The sequence below is a fragment of the Tasmannia lanceolata genome, unplaced genomic scaffold (genome assembly GCF_043159265.1).
Source record: "Tasmannia lanceolata isolate RefF3 unplaced genomic scaffold, GAP_Taslan_0.1 ptg000016l, whole genome shotgun sequence".
Taxonomy (NCBI): domain Eukaryota; kingdom Viridiplantae; phylum Streptophyta; class Magnoliopsida; order Canellales; family Winteraceae; genus Tasmannia; species Tasmannia lanceolata.
The window spans coordinates 6,993,619-7,004,214 of record NW_027518693.1 but is presented as its reverse complement, the minus strand read 5'-3'; the positions used below and the strand labels follow the sequence as shown (position 1 = coordinate 7,004,214).

Genomic DNA, 10,596 nt, shown 5'->3' with positions numbered 1-10,596 from the left:
AATTGATTTTGTGTTCAATATAAATTAGAGTCCTATAATCAGTTTTGGACTCAAAACCAATTCCCAAAATCCAAACGAGATGTGGAATTTTGGGCCAGATAATGATGACAGTGTAAGCATGTGCTCTTGATTCAATCCTCCCCATTATATTAATGCCTAAAAGAAAAGAAAAAAGCATTCTACTTTTTTGCAGACAGATCCATGGAGACACTCTCCAAAGTGATGAAGAAAAGGTTTTACAACTTCATCCAAGGTATCAAAGCTTGCAAAAATGGCAATTCAAAAGACAAAGGTAAGTAGAGAACTAACCTTCTCTTCCTCTCATGATGTTCCCACAGATCATACTATAAAAATACTTTGATTATGTCTGTTAATTTTCATCTACACTATAATTTAGGTAACAAGGATGGTAGAGAAACCAAGTCGAAATCAGTAGTTCAGGTGATAATTTTCCTTCTTTCTTTCTTTTTCATGGATGTAAATGGGATTAGTTCAGGTGATATAAATTGTTAGAGTAAATCAGATCTGGCCGTTGGATCATTAGATGAGAGTTGGGTAAGATTAAGCAGTTAAGATTATTCTTCATTGATTTTATCTCTATCTTATCATTGTTATCTCTTTAAGTGCTTTATATAAGCACATGCTATGGTTAATGTGATCAACTCAGATTAGTGAAAATAATCCTAACTACTTAATCTTATCCACTCTCATCTAACTATCCAACCGTCAGATCCGACTTACTGTAACATAAATGAGCCAAATCCAAGATCAGTTATCCTCCTTCTTATGGGATTTCAGGATAGAGAGATTTATGTCACGGCATCTAGGGCACTAAAGGGAGCAGGCAGACCCCGAGGCACTCCTCCTCAACACCATTGAAGGTGACTAAATTGGCCTTTCAGAGAATTGATACTGGCACTCCTCCATTTGATATATTAATACACTCCTCTCTTTAGTTTATAATTTTCTAATTACCTGTTGAAGGCTGTTATAGTTCCCAATGAGCTCCAACATCCCATCATAAAAAGTGTAATAAACAGAGGAGTGTCATTAGACTTGTAGGTCTATGAATTATGTCTTGCTGTTTGATACTTAATTTGATTTGTATTGTTCATTTGTATCTGGTTTTGGATGATAAGAAATGAAAGTATGTGTGGATATTTGCAAAATCTCAGATTTCCTAATTCCCATTTGTTTCATTTCCTAGAACTCGCATACGGTAAGTGCACATGTATTATTGTATGGGCCTCTTAGGCCACTATGTTTAATCTTTAATTAATAGCAATTAAATTTGTTTAAGCTAATCTTATTTACAAATTAGATATTAAGGCCACTTTAAAAGCCATTAATTAAGTCACCTTTCTAACTATAATGATAAAAAGAAAATAACTTAATTTCACGCTCTTCCAAAAGGTAGGTATTGGGTCCCACTCCTGCCTCGTTTACGTGATTGGATCCGTTGATCCGAAAGGCAACCGTTAGTGAACCCTGATTGGATAATCCACGGTCCATAATCCATCAAGCCTCATTTTGGGTTTCACCATGAAAAGCTAAGCTAAACCGTTGATATTTTAGTCCTTTATCTTACACATGAGATGTCTGTTCGAGATGAGGGCCATGGCCTTGTGGGTCACTTAAGCTTAAGATGTTAGAGCTGGTGTTATTTAATCATTTATACTTGAACATTGAGGCAAAATTACCTTCTAGATCATTGATTGTAGAAGTGATTTTCTGGCTATAATCACAGGAAATACATTGCCCTGCAAAAATGCGAGTGGGCCCACTTGTTTCATCTGATCTATTCAGCATGAATTTTGGGAAATGATATACTCACCCTTTTTTTCTTCCATGAGCCACCCTCTTGTAGGGTAAAAGGGTAATCATGAATCATGATTCATGAATACACTAGATGTGGGGGCGGGAAGGGGGCGAATAAATTGCTTCCCTTTTTTCATATGATTCATGCTAGGGCTGCAACAAGGTCCGGTTGGGTCGGGTTTTTCAAAACCCTAGCCCAACCCTGGATCCCATTATCTCGGCCCTGACCCTGAGTCAGGGCCGAAAAACCTCAATCATGGCCCGCCCTACAGGGCTCAATGCTGGCCTTGGCCCGCCCTGATTGGGTAGGGCCGGCCCTAATTGACCCTAGTGCAAATACCTGGTAAGAGTGCCAAAAAAAAAAGCAACCACTTATCATATAGAACAAAATGATCAATAAAAAGAGAAAGTGAACAAAATAAGACAATATGAATTCAACAACATGACAGGCAACAGAGACAATTAATAATAATAATCTAAAGAAACACCAACCCAAGATAATAGAAAACATTAGCAAAAGAAACATGTAGAGATTGTTCAATTCTATAATAGAAAACTTAGGGTCGGGCCGAGTTAGGTTACCCTAGGCATTAACCCAGAACCCGACCCGACCTGAGTTAGGGTATAAAAAAATGAACCCTGACCCGCCCTCAGGGTTGAAAAATCTAGCTCTGACCCTGTTTAGGCTCAGGGTGGGTCAGGGCTGACAGGGCCAAACTTGCACCCCTAATTGATGAAGTTCATTCTCATAATAGGGCACTAACTTAACTTAAAAAGTAGGTTCATCTGTTTACATGATCTAAACCATTCATTTAGTGGTTCATACCCAGATAGCTTGTACCATGAGCACAGGGTGAGGATAGTCTTAGAGGGTTTGAAAAAGAAAGGCAGATCTCCCTATTTCATTAGAAAGTTGTTAGAATATGTGAGATCTACACCAAATTCAATGGTTGGATCTTACATATTCTAACCCACTTGCCTAATTGCTAATTTAATCTAGTATTGCTAGGTTACCCCATTCAACCTACTTGCCTAATCTACTACAAAGATGATCCAATGGTGAGATTTACACCAAATTTAATGGTTGGATCTTACATATTCTAACAAAAGTCTCCATAAATAGGTGCGCCCGCCTATAAATTAAATTCAGAACTTTTTGAAGAAAGAACATGTGCACGAACTCTATAAACTCCATTTTCTAATACACTACAGTTCATTGATAGTAGAAAATATCATTTGAATACAAGATAACTTTTCGTGTGAAACAACCAATTGCTCAAAAAGCTTAAGGTGTTCGAGATGGCATAATATAATCTTTTGGAATTAATGGTCGTTTGACATGGTATCAGAGCAAAGGTTTGGGCTCAAAACTTCTTGATTTTATAAATCCACATGTAATGGCTAACCCAAAAAGAGGAGCCACATGTACATATTGGGTCCCACTTCTGCCTCGTTTACGTGATTGGATCCGTTGATCCGAAAGGCAACCATTAGTCCAGGCAAATGTCGGCGAGAACCCTGATTGGATAATCCACGGCCCATAATCCATCAAGCCTCATTTTAATCTAGTATTGCTAGGTTACCCCATTCAACCTACTTGCCTAATCTACTACAAAGATGATCCAATGGTGAGATTTACACCAAATTTAATGGTTGGATCTTACATATTCTAACAAAAGTCTCCATAAATAGGTGCGCCCGCCTATAAATTAAATTCAGAACTTTTTGAAGAAAGAACATGTGCACGAACTCTATAAACTCCATTTTCTAATACACTACAGTTCATTGATAGTAGAAAATATCATTTGAATACAAGATAACTTTTCGTGTGAAACAACCAATTGCTCAAAAGGCTTAAGGTGTTCGAGATGGCATAATATAATCTTTTGGAGTTAATGGTCGTTTGACATGGTATCGGAGCAAAGGTTTGGGCTCAAAACTTCTTGATTTTATAAATCCACATGTAATGGCTAACCCAAAAAGAGGAGCCACATGTGCCACGTGTAAGCCAACCCTAAACAGAGGGCCACACGAGAGGGGGAGTGCTGAAGAATAAAAGATTAAATAACATCATTTTCAACAGCTTAAGCTTGTGGCTCGATCGTTTCACAAAAGGAGATGGATCTCCCACAAAATGAAGATTCCTTCAAATAAGTGTGGACCCCGATCCGAGATAGGCGGCGAGGGAACTGGTCCCCACACCATCCGGATCATCCACGTGTGAAGGAGAGCTCTACCAAGGAACTCTCAAAACGGATGCCACCCTCATAGCATAGCACGAGTGGCGATATAAAAGAAAGAAATATGTCTCGATCCGGAACCGAGGTTCGAAACCGAGACATACCTGAAATAAACTCAGAGTCGCCATCCATGGATATGCCATGGAACCCTAAAATCAAATCCTCTGTGCAATGGATAACCAGAAATATATATGGGTTCGTGCCTGGTTACGAATGGGGAAGGTCTGAGAGCACCCCCGATTCGTCCGAGTGCAAGCACTTGGTCTCTTATGCCATTTATTATTAACTCCAAAGAAGTTTGGACAAAAATCATCTGAAATGGGAACAATCCTCAAGAATCGTCTACCTAAGCATGCATTTCCTGAGGATAAAGATAATAAACACATAAAATAAAATGAAAAATGTGCCACCTAAGCACAGCTAGGTTATGAGTGACAAACCTAAAGGGTGTCTAAGTTCTGATGTGCAAACACATGCAAACCACAGCAAAAGGTATAGGATCAGTACGAGAAAGTAAGAAAACACATCAAAACATGTAATAACAACATAATAAATCCTAAGACTCTAAATTATTAGCCCGAGTCCTCGGATGGTCTGGTATTCATCCAAAGAAGCCTACGTATCCCCGCCTCCACGAGAATCAAGGCAACGTAGTTCTTCGCGCCTATTCTAAGCTAGGATGCCTAAGACACCTAGACCTCTATCCTAGACTCGATCTAAAAGACCGGACCAATTATTAAAGTTTATTGTACGATTATTTAAATTCCAGTGAATTGTGGATTTTAGGACACCCTATATGCCCTAACTAAATGCAGATTAGCCCTAAGCTAATGCAGGTGGTTCCTACAACCTATGTATAACTAGGCTGTATTTTCTAAGAAAAACCAAAGGTGGACTAGCGTATCCTACTCTAGTCATCACTCGGCGATGTGTATCGCCGACTGACCGGACGGAGGCGCTCCTATAACTCTAGGACAGACCCCTAACTCTAAAACAAGCACACAGCAAACAAACAACCAAACAACCTATCAAAAGAAAAACCCTAACTCTAAAACTCTCTATCTAGGAGAAACTCCTAACTCTAGAGGAAGATCTTTTGAAAACAAGATTTTAAAGGTTTTTTAAGAAGGTTTAAAATGTTTATTTACAAAAAAAAGTTTGGCTGGACTTGGGATGTAAATCCCAAGCTGCACTACGTACCTCGGAAGAGGATCAAGCCAACGTAGTTCGAAACGAACTCTCTAACTATCAAACACTTACAGCAAATCAATTATTTTTTATGTTTTCACCCTTTTGGCCAAAGACCGGAGGGAATATACAAAACAACATCCTAGGGACAAACCCTAGGGTGTTGAGGGGAAACTATGCTCTAATAATACTATTATAAGAGCAAATGAGTCAAAGACTCTCTAATGACAGTAACTGAAGAATAAGTGAGTCAAAGACTCTCTAATAAAAGCGACTAAAGGATAAACGAGTCAAAGACTCTCAAATAGGAGCAACTGATAACACTGAAATGAGATAACAAAGTCAAAGACTCTCTAATAATACTTGCAAATGAAACAGATGAGTCAAAGACTCTCTAAAAACGGAAACACGAGTCAAAGACTCCAATGACACCAGCTAAAAGATAAATGAGTCAAAGACTCTCTAAGGGAAAAGAAACACGAGTCAAAGGCTCCACTAACACCAACTAAAGGATAAATGAATCAAAGACTCTCTAAAAGAGATGAAAATACGAGTCAAAGACTCCACTAACACCAATTAAAGGATATATGAGTCAAAGACTCTCTAAAAGAAAAGGAATACGAGTCAAAGACTCCAATAACACCAACTAAAAGATAAATGAGTCAAAGACTCTAGAAAACCACCGAAAAGGCAAATGAGTCAAAGACTCTCCTAAAAGACCACCTAAAAGGTGAATGAGTCAAAGGCTCTCTAAAACATCACCTAAAAGGCGAATGAGTCAAAGACTCTCTAATCAAGGCTGACTCCTATGCGAATGGACTATCGAATAAGGAGAGGCTTACAAGCAAAAGGAAAAGGAGACCTTGTGCACATTTGGCAAAGGTAAAACACCCAGCCAGGCCGGACAGCTACCTAGCCATCAGGGTGCAACAAATGTGCAACCAGATACCCATATAGGATAGGGGTATGAAGCCAAGCCGAGTAGGGTGCTCTTCCAAAACCAAACGGCACACTCTAATAACACCATCTAGAGGATGAATGAGTCAAAGACTCTCTAATCAAAGCCGACTCCTATGCGAATGGACTATCGACTAAGGAGAAACTTACAAGCAAAAGGAAAAGGAGACCTTGTGCACATTTGGCAAAGGTAAAACACCCAGCCAGGCCGGACAGCTACCTAGCCATCAGGGTGCAACAAATGTGCAACCAGATACCCATATAGGATAGGGGTATGAAGCCAAGCCGAGTAGGGTGCTCTTCCAAAACCAAACGGCACACTCTAATAACACCATCTAGAGGATGAATGAGTCAAAGACTCTCTAATCAAAGCCGACTCCTATGCGAATGGACTATCGACTAAGGAGAAACTTACAAGCAAAAGGAATAAGAGACCTTGTGCACATTTGGCAAAGGTAGAACACCCAACCGGGCCGGACAGCTACCTAGCCATCAGGGTGCAACAAATGTGCAACCAGATACCCATATAGGATAGGGGTATGAAGCCAAGCCGAGTAGGGTGCTCTTCCAAAACCAAACGGCGCACTCTAATAACACCATCTAAAGGATGAATGAGTCAAAGACTCTCTAATCAAAGCACCTGAAAGGAGAGTGCTTACGAGACTAAGTAAGTCTCCTAAGAAAGACTCCCAGTACATCCATCATTGTCCTGGCAATGATTAAAGACAAAGGCAACTAACAGACCTAGTTGGTCTCCAACTAGCGAGGGTATAAGCTGAGATACAACTTAGAGAAGAACTCTATAAATGAGGCAAGGCATGCCTCCTATGGGTACACTATCCATCAAGATCAAGGTGATCCCCCCGAGATTAAGCTACAAATGAGGCGTGCCTCCAAAGGAGGATCGCCTAACGAGACAAAGTATGTCTCCTAGTACAGGTTCTAGTATCTAAAAAAAAAGTCTAAAAGAAATATAGAAGACTGCATTAGTCTAATCAAAATAGAGAAGAAAAAAACTACCAGGTAACCTCAAATTTCCATTCAATTATTATAAAAACAAATCAAGTATTAGCAAAGTATGATTTACAACTAAAGAGTGCACAATCTGTAAGAACAGCAATCATAAGATGATAAACAACATTGAATTAGTCCAGACCAGCCGCTGGATAGCCTAATAAAGTAAAAACAATATCAAACACTTCAAAGCCAACCACAAACCCCAATACGGGGACTCAGCGAGATCAGATGATGCCAAAGTAATCATCTGATTTCAATACACATATAATATTCCTACAAACCGCCTTGAAATCAGACAGTACTCATGTCGATAAGATCGAATAGAGTAGTCATCTGATTTCCTCCTTCAATTAAACAATTTATTGAAATAAAATTAATTAGCCCAGACCAGCCGCTGGGTAGCCTAATGAAATAAAAGAAAGTATGATAAAGTTTCAAGATAATCTCACCTGAATAATCCATTCATCACCATCTTCAAAATCTAACTCAAAGCTTAGTATAAGAAGAGAATATATATAAAAAAGAAATCAAAAGATTATGATAATTCTAATTTATACAAATTGTAGTGCGTAACAGGGGCATATCTGAAAGGTTGAGTAGGCCTACTAAACAAGAGAGGGGAGCGCTACTTAGATTGAGCGAGTCCCCTAAAGATGGGCTTGGGCTAGCGCCTTCATCGCCCTATCACTGAATGGGGCTACTAATATCTAAGAGGCATCTAAAAGACTAAGCAACTCTATTATACAAATGAGAGGAACGCTACTTGGACTGAGCAAGTCCTAAGAAGCTGGGTTAGCTCTATAGAGACCTAAATTGTCTTTCTAAAGGGGAGGCTCCGACTATCGCCATCATAGCCCACCAACTTATCTCTGTCCTTCGACTTCTAAGCTAACCTCCAAATACATAATATACTAACCTCAAAAGAATGCTAACATCACCAAAGTACACATTTCTTGATAAACAGGGAGAATGAAAAAATGTAAACAGGCTCATTATTACTATGCCACCATCACAACATAGATGTATTAGTTGGCAAAAATTATCAGCAGATTTAAGGAGTAACCTGAAAACAATGCAAGTAGACAGTGCTATGATATATGTGAATATTAACAAACTTAGCTATCTCACTTGATTTCAGTAATATAATACCAAAGTCGGGTAAAAGAAACACATTTCATTATCAGTTGCCTTCATGAAACCAAACAAATTCAATGCAAATTCAATGAAATGTACTCATTGCATTCTATAAAAAAAAATTGTCTTATGTGAGCAAGTATATGACGAGGAATATTCAACATCAACAACAATTAGAAAGGAGTACTATTGTTCTCATATCATCAATTTTGTCGCAGTTGTACTAAAGGCTTATAGAAATAGAATGATGATTTCAAACTAAGAATGACATTACAGGTAGAAAAATGATACAGCAACAAGTAATACATCCAATAAAGTTACAATGAAAAGCGGTCGGAGCATGATATAATAGACTACAGATTATTATTTTTCTATCCTATGGTTTACACCACAAAGCTCACTGGAACAAGCCACATAATGATGGGGTTATGACTTGGAATCTCAGGTGGGAATGTAGGTGTTAAACTCTCTTTTTATAGACCATCTATATGTATCATATGCACACCCAAAACAATGAGAAACCTCTAAATTTTGGACAGGACCCACAAGATGTCACAAGGGGCGGTGGCCACAGGATGGCAAAACCCAGCTAAGCAGCACCTCCTTGTAGGTGATTTTGGCCATCGGCATGTATCAATCTCAGCCCAACATCAGCCTCTTGCTTGTGCAAGAGTGGGCTCGGGCCAGTATCCATCCCCCTAGTTTCTCGCATCTCTAGAACAATCTTAGCATTGTTCCTCTTCTCCACCGTGTCCTCTCCAAAGTCATGTAATCTACAGTCGATCAAATAGTGATCATCCCGCATGGAGTTGTGAAGGTTGGTGAACCAGACATGGAATCTCTTGGCACAGAAGTAGCCAATGCTGAAGAAAAGGCAACCCAGCCAGGAAAACCGGTAGACGGCAAAATTAACTAATAGTGGGTAGCCCAGTGCAGGGAACAAGCCCCTTGCCAACATGTAGGGTACACACAAGAATGTCAGCAGCTTTACCATGATGGGGATGACAATCTCACGCAAAGCCCACAGCCCCCGTAGTCGTGAGAAGATAATCGCCTCTCACTCTTTGAAAATTTGTTTTCCAACTTTCATCCACCAAGGACGCCATATGATTCAACATAGCCAGTCTGGTACAGATCTTGAGGAAGATGAGTCCCAATGCCCAATCCCGATACAGGAAGAAAAATGGACTTTCGTCCACAGGCACATAACTGATTTCCCAAGGACTACATAATCTACATTGGCTGAAATGCCAAAGAATGAGCATGATCATAGGGTAGTCATAATTCATGACACAGACAATTTCTAAAGGATACAGGCGTCAAAATATTATCATAATTCATTACTTCCCTGGGCATGCCACATAAGGTTCAAATCATATAAGATAAACTTTATCCTGATGCTCATCCAAATGTTTAATATAAAAGATACCAATGAAATTAGAACTGAGGATAGGATTTTGCTTCTTAATCATGAGATATAATAATCAAAGCTTCAGACAATCTAATTATCTTCTCTTAATCAAAGCTCTATGGACTAATGAACAAATTTCATTCAAATGTCAATCTTATGAACCTCAAAACTTGCACAGGGAGTCCATACACAAAGAAATAATAATAAAAACAAGAACATATTCCTAACCACTGATAATAAATATAAAAATCAAAACAATAAAGAAATATGGAATTATGATGAAGAGTACCTTCTTCAAATGAAGCTGCAATTTGATGTAAATTAAGGATTCACCAGATCTGATGTAGAGACCGGAAGATTGGTCGGAATTTGCTTGGATCGGCCAGAGAATGATTAGATCCTAACCAAATCGAAAATCGATCAGAATTCGGCAGATCTGATCGGAGAATAAGAAGAACTGAGATTTAGAGTTCCAGACAAGGGTTTCTAGTTTAGATCTACTCTCTCTCTCTCTCCCAAATCTCAACTATAAGCCATAGATTCAAGCAATAAGGTCATGGATCTAGGGTTTGAGAAAGAGCTAGGATTCAAGGCTAAGGATAAAATCAAAGAGGAAAAACTGAAAGAATGAAAACGAAATCCCTTCGGAAAATTGATCGGACCTTGATCGGGGAAAAGAGATCTAGAGGATTAGGGCTTTATGATTTAAAAAGCTTTTAAAAGTAAGAACAGAGAAAAAGAAGAACAAAGAGATCGATCAAAGAGAAACCTAATTGCCGGATTCCGGCATAGATTGCCGGAGAAAGCGAAGGCCGGCGAGCTCCCTCTTTC

At 39.1% G+C, this 10,596-nt stretch overlaps 1 long non-coding RNA gene and 1 pseudogene across 1 annotated transcript; one reads left to right on the top strand and one right to left on the bottom strand.

Moving 5' to 3' along the window:
* LOC143849190 (uncharacterized) lies at positions 1–1,163 on the top strand. Its single transcript, XR_013235584.1, has 3 exons — positions 1–292; positions 398–441; positions 799–1,163. It is a non-coding gene; the product is annotated as an uncharacterized LOC143849190 (long non-coding RNA).
* Positions 1,164–8,943: 7,780 nt separating this feature from the next.
* LOC143848933 (putative E3 ubiquitin ligase SUD1 pseudogene) lies at positions 8,944–9,348 on the bottom strand (annotated as a pseudogene).
* Positions 9,349–10,596: the final 1,248 nt, after the last annotated feature.